The sequence below is a fragment of the Rutilus rutilus genome (assembly GCF_951802725.1).
Source record: "Rutilus rutilus genome assembly, chromosome: 2".
NCBI lineage: Eukaryota > Metazoa > Chordata > Actinopteri > Cypriniformes > Leuciscidae > Rutilus > Rutilus rutilus.
Window position 1 is genome coordinate 21,524,111 of NC_140210.1, and position 14,195 is coordinate 21,538,305.

Consider the following 14,195-nt stretch of genomic DNA (forward strand, 5'->3'; position numbering starts at 1 on the left):
AGTTAATGCATTAGCTTACATGAACTAACGGCAATCGATATATTAGCAGCATGTTAATGTTAGTTGAGTGTAAATGTAAAGTAATTGTGTATAAGTTACATAAAATATAAAATTAGCCATAGCAAGACAAAAACAGGCAACCATTTCATTTCAAATTTGTTTAATGTAATTTCCACAACGTTATCAAATATTTTAAGATTGATATTTGAGATTTCAGCTTCCCTCAATTTGTAAAAATGCATTAACAGTAATACTGTACTTATACTTGTAGACTTATTTTGGAAGTCTATGAGGCAGGGCAGAGGGTGAAAGATGAAGCTTTTAGTTTTGATAAACCACTAATATGAATATTTCAGTAAATGTGTTTGTCATTGAAGTTCTGAATCGTCCTTTTGAAGTGGTGCAATATTACTTTTTTAGGTGGATGAGCATCTGGTAATGTGTACAGTCAACGCTATCTCACGACCAATTCGTACGAATTCGTACGAATGATAAAAAGTTGGCTAATTCGTACTAATTCGTACGACCTCACTCGTACGAATTTGTACGATTTGTCTAAACCCACGTGATGGGTAGGTTTAGGGGCGGGGTCAGGGGTAGGTCATTCGTATGAATTCATACGAATTGGCCAATTCGTAAAATATGTACAATTTTTAGGGCTGTAATCAACCAAAGAAAATCTTGGTCGACTAAAGTCCTGAAATTTTCGACTAAAAATCGACTAAAAATTACGTTAGAAAAAAAAAAAAACGTTAAATTAATTAGCTGCGCACTGTGCGCCTTGTTGTCCGCCTAAATGAATTATAAATAAACATAAAAAACTAGTAGGCTATTTGCAGTATTAAATCGTTTTTGACGTAATTATTTTGCACTGAAATGAGTCTGACACACGAGTCTGTCGGCTCTGACAGCGTTGCATCACGTGCACCTGCGCAATATCATAGCCTGTGATTTCCGAAAATAGTACCATGTTGTCAACTAGTGATATCATGACAAGAACTTTTGAGGAATATGTAACAATTTAGACAATTGTTTTTGTCATATGTATTATAATAACTGACAGACACTATAATTTCAGCCGCTCTGTACAGCTTGCGAACATAGGAGCTCAGCTTCGCGGCTGAGACACGAATAGACTATTAACTTAAAGCTTTTACTCTTAAACACAAAAGTCACTTTAATAAAAAAAATAATATTCATTAAACAAACCAGATCAAGTAATAATATTCAGCAAACCTTCTAGTAGCCTACTTTCTTCAATCTGTCTCTCTTCTCCAGTGGGTTGGGCTAATCCAAAAGAAGTTGAAAACAAGGGGGGTGTTCTGAAGACAGACTGTTACCTGTGAAACAGCGGTGCTCTGAAAACACCCCCATTAGCAATTAGTGCTTTCCACCTGATGAAATGAACACGGCAAAACCTATTTTTTTTACAGTCGGGCAAAACTGATGAAATGAACGCGGCAAAACTGATGAAATGAACACGACAAAACTAATGAAATGAACGCGGCAAAAAATCGACCAATCACAATTTTGGTCGAGCCAGAACGTATCGACCAAATAATCGACTAATCGACTGGGAGATTACAGCCCTAACGATTTTGCAAAAAACGAGTCAGGTCGTATGAATTCGTACGAATAAGCCACCTCGTAGAATTTGTACGTTTTCCCGTGAGATCGGGCTCGTACAGTAAGTCCTGTGGGTGAAGTATGTAGGTAGTCAGTGTCCCAGTTTGAACGCTTTCTTTCTTGATAGTATTAAAGACTAAGAAGATAGTATTAAAGATTTAATACATCTCAAATCACAGTATTTGGTCCATCCATACATGCATTTTGTTAAATATTGCCCTCAACCCCTTTTTGGTGAGAGGAGTACTTCTTAGACTTGTCAACGTCGGTTGCAGGTAATGATGAAATCAAAATGTCTGGATCTAGGCACAGCAATCATTTTAATAAAACAAAAACTCAATAACAAGATACTCAGGAAACTAGAACTGGCAAAACATGAACAGAACAACCCAATGATATCTAGTAAAGACAGGAGGAACAGAAAGCGGTTGTAACCAGGGCAGAGCAGACTGTGGGAGGAACCAGGGCGGAACCCTTAGCATGAGGGCTGGGACACAGGCCCATGGCGGAGTCGAGGGAGGAGCCATGGTGGAGGCTTGGCAGATGGAACCAGGGAGACGACTGACCAAGATGGAGCTGTCCAGGCAGAGACAACTCAACTCAACTCAACTCAACTCAACTTTATTTATAAAGCACTTTCAACACCACAAGTGGAACCAAAGTGCTGTACAGAAGGTATAAAAAGAGAAAATAAAAACAAAAACATAAAAACAATACAAACAAATGACACACTTACAAAGCATTATCAAATGCTAAAGAAAACAAATAAGTTTTGAGCGCACTCTGAAAAACACCCAATGAAGGACACGTTTTTACAGACAGAGGAAGGTCATTCCAGAGCCTAGGAGCTGCAACAGAAAATGCCCGATCACCTTTACATTTTAAACGGGATCGCGGAACCATGAGAAGCAATTGATCATTTGAGCGCAGAGATCTACTAGATTGACAGCGGCTGATTAAATCAGTAACATACTCAGGCGCTATACCATGCAGAGACTTAAAAACATACAACAACGCTTTGTATTGAATTCTGTAGCGTATAGGTAACCAATGTAGTTTAATTAACACTGGAGTAATGTGCTCTCTCTTCTTAGTACCGGTTAAAAGTCTAGCAGCTGAGTTCTGAACGAGTTGCAAACGGGAGAGAGAAGCCTGACTCACACCCAAATACAACACATTGCAATAATCCAAACGGGATGACACAAAGGCATGAACAACCTTCTCCATATCGTCAAAAGAAAGGATAGATTTCAATTTAGATATTGATCTAAGATGGAAGCAACACTGTAAAACTTTACTGTAAATTTACAGCGAATTTCCTACAGAATTGTACTGTATTTCCATAATACAGTATTCGGCTGTATCTTTTACAGAACAGCTGTAAATATACAGCACATTTCTGTTTTCAACCCGATAAATTCGTAATACAGTATCATACTGTAAAAGCACTGCATTGTGGGATTGATTTCTTTCGCGCTCAATTCAGTTCAAATGTGACGCGACTCACGCGAGCAGACAGTATAGCTACTACAGGCAAACTTGATTTGTCAGCGGGGTTCAACTGAACAGAATAATCATTCCTGTTATCAAGATAAACAGTGTCTGCGAATCTGAGCAATTTTTAAGCTTTTGTGAGCTTCGGTTCGTGTTTCAAACAGTAGTTGCCTGTGACGCAGCAGAAAATGGGAGACATTAACTTTACATGAAGACGGATGGAAGAATTTGTCATCTGAATAACCTGCGCCTGTGACGATTAGTGGGATTTAGAGTTTGAGAAGATGGAAAATTGTTCAACTGAGTGATACGGTAAGCCAATATATATATATATTTTTTTTTGCGTTCGCATTTCTAACATACGTTGATTTCACGAATGCTTATTTGGTTTGATTTTGCAAACGCGGTTTTCTACCGCGGCCGCGCAAACAATTCACTCTGTTCCACCTGTTTACCAAGTAACGTTAACGTTAACTTCAATATTTCAAATAATAGGCAACATATACCATGTTATGCATGACCTGCTTTTGATATATATATATTTCGTTTCAGGCTTTGTAATCTGATGACGGTCCAGTGCTAATGTAAGTACTTTTAAGTAGTGTTACAGTTATAGTCTATGTGGTAAAAAAAAAAAATGCTATCAAATGCTGTTTTCAAATGTAGTATTCCTGATTGCCATGCCATGGTCCTACAACTAACAATTCAAAGAGAAGTTAGACGGTGTTATCCTTCAAGCAGATAAGTAGAGATTATTCAACAAATCTCATTAATATGTAATATTTTTTATGTTTTGGTTCTGTTGATCATGGCTGTGCTGTCCTTTTTAAAAATTGTTTCAGGAATTTGCAACGCTGATGTCCAGCAATCTACACTTGCCAGAGAGTCCGACTACACCTTATTTCCTGGTATGTAAACATTAAAGGGGTAGTTTAAACCTAAAATGAAAAGCCATCATTTTCTCACTCCACTGCAAAATATATTTTTCTTAATTAGTGTTTTTTTCTTGTTTCCAGTCCAGATATATAAAATTCTTACATGAAGAAGCATTTAATAGACAAGTAAAAATTGTCTTGTTTTCTGAAAGAATATGTCAAAATTTTGTGATGCTTAAAACAAGCAAAATAATATGGCAGTGCGTTTTAACGTTCTAACCCTAATCAATTTGAATTTTTAGGTGAAAATTTTAATTTATAGAACTATGAATAGATAGACAACTACATCGAACCACAGTGGAACCCACAATAGTTATTTTAATTATTAATATTATTTATTAATTCATTTTATTATTATTTTTTCAATTACAGGTCAATCTCTAAGCAACCAGTGCTGGACATTACGTTTGGAAGGTCAAGGTGTGTGTGGAAAGGATCACAGCCTAACTTCATCACTGGCCTGGCAGCGCTGTTTGCCTCCTCCTATAACTTCAGCTTGCAGTACCAGGAAGAGGCAGCACCATGAGTTTGTTCAGAGGTTAGTCATTAGCATATTTGCCATTCATATAAATATTAGACTGAATTGTGACTTGTCTTGACAGTATTTATTATGTTGACTACTGGTATGAACAATATGGCCCTGGTTCCATACTGGGCTTAGCTTAAGCCAGGTCTAGGCCTTAATAAAATTAGGGTATTTAAGCAGCTTTTATAAAAAAACATTACTGGTGTGCATCTTGAGACAAAACAGTGACAGTCACATATTTCAGATATGTCAGTGCAAGTTGTTTTCAGTTGAAGGATTAGTGAAAATTCTGTCATTAATTTTTCACCCTCATGTCGTTCCAAACCTGTAAGACCTTCATTCATCTTCAGAACACAAATGAAGATATTTTTGATGAAATCTGAGAGGTTTCTGAACCAGCCATAGACAGAAACATCTTTGTAACTTTCAAGGCCCAGAAAGCTAGTAAAAACATTGTTTAAATAATCCATGTAACTACAGTGATGCAACCTTAATATTATGAAGCGATGAGAATACCTTTTGTGCACAAAAAAAACCAAAATAACGACATTATTCAACAATCTCTACTCTTTCACGTCATTCTCCTACGCTGTTGACGTAGTGTAAACAGTGTCAAGTCACCTTCATTTATATAGCGCTTTTAATATAGATTGTTTCAAAGCAGCTTTACAGTGATAAAAGGAAATTACAGTAACATAGATTGTTTTGGCTTTACAGCAGCTCTAGAATAAAGTTATTAGATCGACTATTTTTGACTGTCAAAATGTAGGCAGACAGTTTCCGTGAGTTGTTCAAAATCTTTCTTTTTAGTAAACTCTGTGTACACAAACAATGTTCTCAATGCTGGAGTTCATGTGTAGAGTCTCTGGTGATACTGAGAGCACAGTTTCATGTTGTGTCGAGCCTTCTTAGTGTTTTAAAAATAGCGATTTTTGATGCTATCATAGTCGTGCCACAAGCACTCCCATTCAAAAGGCAATTTGACCGAAAACGAAAATACGGTCAAACTTAAAAGTGGCGTTTCCATCCTAATTATGCTTTTAAACGAAGGTTTGCCTCGGGTAGATTAACAAAAAGACCCTAGGTTGCATTTTGGTAAGAGTTATCCTTTAATACACTCCGGCCCACTCATCCTCACAAAACAGTGTAGGAGAATGACATGTAAAAGAAGAGATTATTCAACAATGTCGTTATTTTGGGGTTATTTTGCACACAAAAAGTATTCTCGTCAATTCATAATATTAAGGTTGAACCACTGTAGTTATATGTACTATTTACCAATGTTTTTACCACCTTTCTGGGCTTTGACAGTTGCAATGACATTGATGTCAATGGAGGGACAGAAACCTCCCAGATTTCATCAAAAATATCTTAATTTGTGTTCCGAAGATGAACGAAAGTCTTAAGGATGAGCAATAATGACAGAATTTTCATTTTTGGGTGCAAACATGCATTTTAGTCTGGTAAATGTCATGTTTAACATTATCATGTAGTCATGTATGCAATAAACATTGCAAGGCTTGCAATTAAAGTTAAATTATTTCTGTCACAAAGGTTTGGGCTAGATTCTGGCAATGTGTGCTCTATATAAACAGTCTATGGCTGCCTTTCCACTGATACTCTGATGGGACCTGATGAGGGGATGATATTAAAAGTTGTAGAATAAAACTTTAAATCTGGCAACCCCACTTCCAAAAGTTTAGTTAGTTGACAGTGCACATGTAAACAGACACATTGAGTTGATGTATTTTAACCAGGGCAGAAAAAATATCAGTTATTGATCACAACATCCAACATTGCATTTTTTTTTCATGTTGTTCAGTTTTATCCAAACAGTTTAGTCGTTAAAACCGATATCTGGCTTTTATTTACACATCCTTTGTGCTGTCTCTCTTTGTCAAAATATATAAACTCAGTCCATAATATTTCATTGTTTTTTTTTCCTTTCTTTTCTGCCTTTTAGACGATTTCCTGACATCAATCCTGAACGTGGATCAAAAACAAAGAAAGGACAAGTAACTTCAAAGAAAACTGGCCAAGTTGTGCAAAAAAAGAACACTGTAAGCCTACAGGTGTCCTCACTTCTGTGAAACCTTGAAGACTTTGAATTGGGACTTGAAGACTTTGAATTTCGTTTGCACTTGTATGGACTTCAAAACAGAAACAGCAATTCACTGCCATTATAAAGCTTGGAAGAGCCAGGACATTTTTTAATATAACTCCGATTGTATTCGTCTGAAAGAAGAATGTCATGTAGACCTAGGATGACTTGAGGGTGAGTAAATCATGAGCTAATTTAAATTTTTGGGTGAATTATCCCTTTAATTAAGTGCTAAGTGTTACCTGTTTGTTGTTAAGTGTTAAAATTGCATTTTATGTTTAAAAAAAATTCAGCCAACATGTTCACAGAAGGCAATTTTCTGATCTTTGCTTTTAACCAAAATAAATGTTTTTAAACCCAGAAAATGTTGTTTTCTTTTTCATAGTGTGACTACTATACCATTTATTGCTGTAGACAAGTTTAATATTGTAAAATTATGTGGTATATACTGTATTTGGTAATTACAGTGGAGTACTGTAAATGCTGTTTACTGTACTAGTGCTGTAAAAATACAGTATGTGGCTGGCAACCCAGCTGCCAGTATTTTACTGTAAATTTACAGTACAATGTTTTACAGTACAATACTGTAAATGCTGTTTACAGTACTAGTTCTGTAAAAATACAGTATGTGGCTGGCAACCCAGCTGCCAGTATTTTACTGTAAATTTACAGTGAAAAGTTTTACAGTGAACTATTCTTAACGACAGCATTGATTTGCCGGTCAAATTTAAGTTCCGAGTCAAAAATGACACCAAGGTTCCTCACGCTAGACATTTTTTTCCCAGGAAACAACCTCAGGCAGTCATCATCCACACACCCCTTATTTCCAAATAAAATCATCTCTGTCTTATCCTCATTTAATTGGAGAAAGTTATTCGCAAGCCAACACTTAACTTCGGCAAGACATGCCTGAAGAGACTGAATGGCAAATTTATGCCCATGTTTAAGTGGTAAATAAATTTGAGAATCATCCGCATACAGATGATACTGAATCCCAAATTTCTCAAAAATCAAGCCTAAAGGGAGCATATAAAGGGAAAATAAAATTGGTCCCAGTATAGAGCCCTGTGGAACCCCACACACAAGAGGTGCAACGGAAGAAAAATAATCCCCTAAATTGACTGAAAAAGTCCTATTCTTCAAATAGGAAGAGAACCATTTCAGGGCTAAGCCCTGAATACCAACCTGATCCCTAAGGCGATCAATGAGAATGTTATGATCAACTGTATCGAATGCCGCTGTAAGATCTAACAAGAGCAAAACAACACGGTTTCCAGAGTCAACACCTCGCAGGATATCATTAGAGACCCTCAAAAGAGCAGATTCTGTACTATGGCCAGCTCTAAAACCTGACTGGAATCTATCGGAAATGTTATTTCTCGTTAAAAAGTCATTAAGCTGTGCATTCACAATTTTTTCTAGTATCTTAGAAATAAAAGGCAATTTTGAAATCGGACGATAACTACTCAAGTCAAAGGGATCTAAGCCGTTTTTTTTTAAAAGGGGCTGAATAACCGCATGCTTAAAACTAACCGGAACAACACCAGATGACAAACTAGTATTCATAATAAACAGAATACTTGGGCCAATTGAATCAAGTACTTTCTTAAACAGAGAAGAAGGGAGCACATCACCAGGAGACCTGGTGGGCTTCATATGAGCAGTAATATCATTAAGCTGCTGCAAAGAAACAGGCATAAAACTGGTTAATTGGTTCGGAAGGTCAACAGAAGCAATACAATTATTGCCAACAGATGAAATCTGAGATCTAATTCCATCAACCTTACCAATAAAAAAGTTTAAGAGCTCTTCACACATGTCAGCAGAAGGAGTGAGTGAAGGAGTAACAGTAGGGTGAAGAACAGAATTTACAGTAGAGAAAAGTACTCTAGAATTATTACAGTTTCTGGAAATGATGACAGAGAAATAATTTGATCTAGCCAATTTAACAGCTCTTTGATACTCGTTCAAATGGTTCTTCAAAATCTCATAAGAGATTTGTAATTTATCTTTAACCCATTTGCGTTCAGCTCTCCTACACTCCTGCCTAAGAGCACGGGTAGTACTGTTTAACCAGGGCTGCGATTTAACTTTTTTCCCCCTGACTTTGACAGGAGCCACAACATCTAAAATCTCTAAACAAGAAGAGTTAAACTGATCGACCAACTCTTCTAAACCCATACAGGGAGAGGGAGACTCGATCAATGAAAAAAAAGGAGAGACATTAAAAACAGCTGAAAAACTACTAGCTGTGCATGGATTGAGTATGCGAGATGAAACCGAGGCAGAAACAATATTATCCGGCACACCACAAGGAAAGTTAGGATTTAAGATAACAGTCTTATGGTCAGAAAAAACAGTATCAACAATCTTTATGCTATCAACAAAGAAACCCCGAGATAATGCAAGGTCAAGCGTATGACCACGTTCATGAGTTGGACCCGAAACGCATTGTAAAAAATCAAATGACTCTAATAAATTAAAAAATTCTTTGACCAGGGGCTTTGAAGGGCAGCACACATGGATATTAAAATCCCCCAAAATTAGAATATTGTCAAAAGAAGGGACAATACCAGATAAAAATTCAGAAAACTCCTGAATAAAATCCCCATGAAAGTTTGGGGGTCTATAAATCAAAACACATAACACAGATTTAAAAGAATTCAGCGTAATTAACTGAGATTCAAAAGTGCAAAAAGACGCAGAAGGTGAAAGTCTACACTTAAATTTGTCTTTAAAAACGACTGCAAGACCCCCGCCACGACCAACAGACCTCGGGGTACTAAAAAAACTACAACCAGGAGGAGAAAGTTCAGAGAGAGAAGACATTTCACCAGCATTAAGCCAAGTCTCAGTAATAAATAAAAAATCAATTTCATAAGAAAGAAAAAGATCGTTTAAAATAAAGGTCTTATTTGCCAGAGATCTCGCGTTAATCAACGCCATTGTTACTGGAGTGGGAGTGGTATCGGAGGAGGATTGCAGAGAGGAATCATAGAATGTTACCGGACTCCCGTCACGTAAAGAGCGAAGATTCCGATGATTAACTCCTCGATCTGCAGACTGTCGCCTTACGTGAACCATCCGTGAAGACCGAGGCATCAACGCCGAAGACGGAAAGACAGGCACAATGTATGAACATCTCAGGTTCACGACCACGGCCTCCGCCATCGAAGAAGCTGGTCCGATGACTGGAAACTTCCCGATCTTCTTCGATCTCACAAGGACTCCAGCACGCTTCCCACGCTTCCTTCGCCGTTTCCTCCACATGCACAGACATCCCGGCAGGTAACACATTTTCCTCAATGCGACTGGCACATAATGCGAGTGCAGATGCCAATCATCTCTGGGATCGCGAAATAAACAATCGGACACAGCCGATCGAATATTAAATAGCGTCATGCGATCATATACCAGAGGGGAGCAAACAGAGCGCGTGATAAAACAAACAAGAAACATTACAAATAAAAGAGACAAGGACAGACTGTGGCAAGCCGGCAAACATCCTGGCGCCATCTTGACTGTCAGACTCGTGAAAAGACAAACAGAAGGGACCGAGTGACATAGAAGGTCCTCAAGGACAGGGTAGAGCCACAGCGACGAGCAACTGAGGTGGAGCCAGGGTGCTGGAGGACTGAGGCAAAGACAGAGCAACCAAAGAGGAAGGAGGGAAGGAGGTGCCCGCCGGAGCTGAAGGGATGAAGCACAGCTGAAGGCCCGGAAATCCATGGCGCAGACAGAGTGACGACTGACCAAGGCGAAGATGGAGGGATGAGGAAACATTTAGTCATTTAGCAGACGCTTTTATCCAAAGCGACTTACAAATCAGGACTAAATCAGAAACCCTGTGGAACCGTAGGAACGATGGTTTCAGGTGGAGCTGAGGGGGTAAGGAGCCACGGTGGAGCCGACTGGTCGACAGGCAGAAGTGGAGTGACGGACACTGATGTTATAGATGGAGATAGTGGGTAGATACACCAGGGCTGGACTTGTGAACACTCAGCCTGAGGCGAATTAATCGTGCATTGAGCAGGAGACAAAGGGCTGAGGGGAGACAGTGCAGACAGGGCTAAAGGACTGGGCAGTGCAGGCAGGGTTCATAGGAAGGCTTTCCTAGCTGATACTGAACAAAAAAACAGTCTCTTAGTCCGATATGGGACAGGCAAAAAGTTAATATCGGTACAGGACAGGCATAGAACTGAATCCTTGGCCAACGCAGAACAGACATTAAACTCAGGACAGCCCTCTTGGCCGACTCGGAACAGGCAGACATTTTTCGCGTGGTTTATTCAGAACAGGCAGAGGAGGTTGGAGTTGGAGGCAGGGCGGGAACACAGACTTTATTAAGCAGGGTGACGAAACAGGCTGAGTGCATGGTGAAATCAACTCTTCTGAGGTCAGCCACTGTTGAGAGGGTAGGGCTCCACATCATCCCCTCATACTCCACCAGTAAATCCACAGGAACACGTGACGTTGCCGGCTCACGCACCTGGTCAGACGCGTTTGGCTCAAGCTCTGTGGAAATTTGTGACTCTGGCTTTGGCTCAGGCTCTTCTACCGCGGCAGGCTCAGGCTCATGGTCTGCGGTGGGCTCAGGCATTGCTGGGCTAGTGGCAGGGGCTAGCATGGTGATTTCCTCATCACTCTTGCAGATGATGAAGGGGGAACCGTTGTTGAGGAGTACTCTCCCCACGTACTCCTGGAAAGTCCCTTGAGGTCCGTCTCTGGGCAGGCATGCTCGGGTCTTTACGTTAAGGCCTGCCCTGAAAAATACAAACAGGCTGGCATCATCATAATGGACGAGGTGTTGTAACTCCTAAAAATGCGCGTGTGTGTCTCTCAAGGGACTGGTTCCCCTCAGAGAGGCGACGAATACGAACCACTGCTAGATCCATATTAAGTCTGTCTTTTTGTCAGCGTCTCTTGCAGGTAATGATGAGAAAAGTCTGGATCTAGGTGGAGCAATTCTATTAATAAAACAAAAACTCACAACAAGATACTCAGGAGACTAGAACTGGCAAAACACGAACATAACAACCCAATGATATCTAACGAAGTCAGACCATGAACTGAGGAAAACAGAGAACTTTAAATACACAGACCAAATCAATCAATTAAAGTAATCACAGGTGCAAATGAAACAATGAAACAGATGTACTGTAAACCAAGGAAACTGAGCTAAAACACGAACAAATCCAACACCAAAACAAAGCAAACACAGATAAACCCTGACATGACTACTCCTAAGTTTTAGGAAAGTTGCAATTAAATTAATGTGCTGCCACAGCATATAAATATGGGAACTTAAAAGTAATAATACATTTTATAGCTAAATGCTAACACGTGTGATGTCAAGACAGTCTATACTGTTCAAGTTTGGGATTGGTAAGATTTCTGTTTATTTATTTTAAAGAAGTCTCCTCAGTAATACATTGTGAAATAATTTTTACAATTTAAAATAACTGTTTTCCATTTTAGTGTATTTTAAAATGTATTTTTGTCCTCTGATGGCAATGCTGAATTTTCCGCAGCCATTACTCATTATTTTTTAAGTGTCACACTATCCTTCAGAAATCATTCTAATATGCTAATTTGCTTCGTAAGAAACATTTCTTATTATCAATGTTGAAAACAGTTGTGCTGCTTAATGTTTTTATGGAAACATTATTTAGATGGTGCATTTGGAACATTGGAACATTATTTTGATGAATAGAAAGTGCAGAAGAACAGCATTTATTTGACCTATAACTCTTTTGTAAATTACTTTTCTGTCACTTTTGCTGAATTTAATGCATCTTTGCTGAATAAAAGTATTAATATCTTTCAAAAGAAAGAAAAAAAATATTACTGACCCCAAACTTTTGACTGGTAATATATATGTAGTATGCATGTTGTATTCACTAAGTATGTATCCTGATGTTCTCTGCATAATGTTTCATAGCACCGAAAAGACTGTGATTACAGGCATGTTTGATGTGTGTCAGTGTGTGTGTGTGTGTGTGTGTGTGCCATGTTTCTGTACGATAACTCTAAGGGACTGTGAGACCGGTGATCAGAGGTAATCTTAGCTTCTGGCTACACTTTCACTGCTCTGTCAGCTTACAGCCCCCCACTGACTCGACCCTCTTTCTTTCTTCTTCCTTTGTTCTCTCTCTCGCTCTCTCTCTCTCTCGCCTGCTCGCTCACTGCCATTTTAGTCGTCCCAATTGAGCAGTGTACCTCAGCTTCATCTATTTGTCTCTACAGGTATAATTTCTACTGTCATATTTCATCTTTTTGTATGAAGAGCCGTCAGTCACTTTCATAGTTCTATATTTTTACTCTCTCTCTGTCTTTTTCTCTCTGCGTGTGATGGGTGAATTAATCAGCAGTTGCTCTGGGCATACCCTGAGTTTGACTGGCAGTTCTGTCTGGTCAGCACTCAGAGGACCAGGCTATAACTAACACCTCGGGTCAATACACACTCACACACACACACACACACACACACACACACACACACACGTGTATAACATACTCTCACACACACACTTACAGGTACCAGTAACTAGCTGGTTTAAGGAACTGCCTGGGGTGCGATCAATACAGTTCACATACATGGGAAATTACAGGAGATCTCTGTTATACACACACATATACACACTTTGGTCCTGTGCCATGTTGAAGCCTTAAGCTCTCCCACGATATAGACTCAACTATCTCTTTACCTTTGCATTACCTGGACATTTTTTCTTTCTTGTTCTCTCAGTGGGGAACTGATATGACACACCTCAGATGGTTGGATTTCAGTAGTTTTGATAATCCCACTGTCCTATTTAAATTGGTTGTATGTCAAGTTGTGCACACTGCTGTTCAAAAATGTGAGGTCGGTAAGATTTATTTATTAAAACAAGAAAATAAAACTTTTATTCACCTAGGATGCAAATGTACCACGGGTTGCACAAAAATATATAGCAGCACAACTTGTTTCTTGAGCAAAAAAAAAACTGAACGAAATATTTCTGAAGGTCACTGAAGGAAAATTCAGCTTAACCATTTTACATTTTAACAATATTTCACACAATATTACTGTTACCTTGGTGAGCATAAGACATTAAAAAATTATTACAGGCCGTGCAAATATATGGGTGTTTCTTTGAAACTTACCATGTGAAAATCTATTTTAAAAGATTGAAAGACTTTGAATAACTATTGAACAAATCATGAACAGAATATATTGATTGCACATAATTTCCAGTCAAGCTGTAATTTTGACAAATTACTATTAAAAGTGTTAACATATTATTTAATTATGTATTCTGGATACATAAAATGTAAACTATAAAATTTGCCTTAGCAAGACAAATTATTTTGGATATTTTATTCCAAAAATGTTTAAAATGGGATTTGCCACCAGATAATTAAATATGTAATTTGTGATGTGGTTGAAGTGTTGTTGATTGGTTATTAAAATGTGTGTGTTAATGAACATTGTAAGTAAACTTGTTTTGGTTTAGTAGACTGAAAAGTATTT

General features: G+C 38.4%; 1 long non-coding RNA gene across 1 annotated transcript; it reads left to right on the plus strand.

The window, feature by feature from the left end:
• The first annotated feature begins 3,243 nt into the window (after nt 1-3,243).
• On the plus strand, nt 3,244-7,037 carry LOC311286217. Its single transcript, XR_014626512.1, has 5 exons — nt 3,244-3,432; nt 3,673-3,704; nt 3,787-4,028; nt 4,428-4,593; nt 6,545-7,037. It is a non-coding gene; the product is annotated as an uncharacterized lncRNA (long non-coding RNA).
• The last annotated feature ends 7,158 nt before the right edge of the window (nt 7,038-14,195 follow it).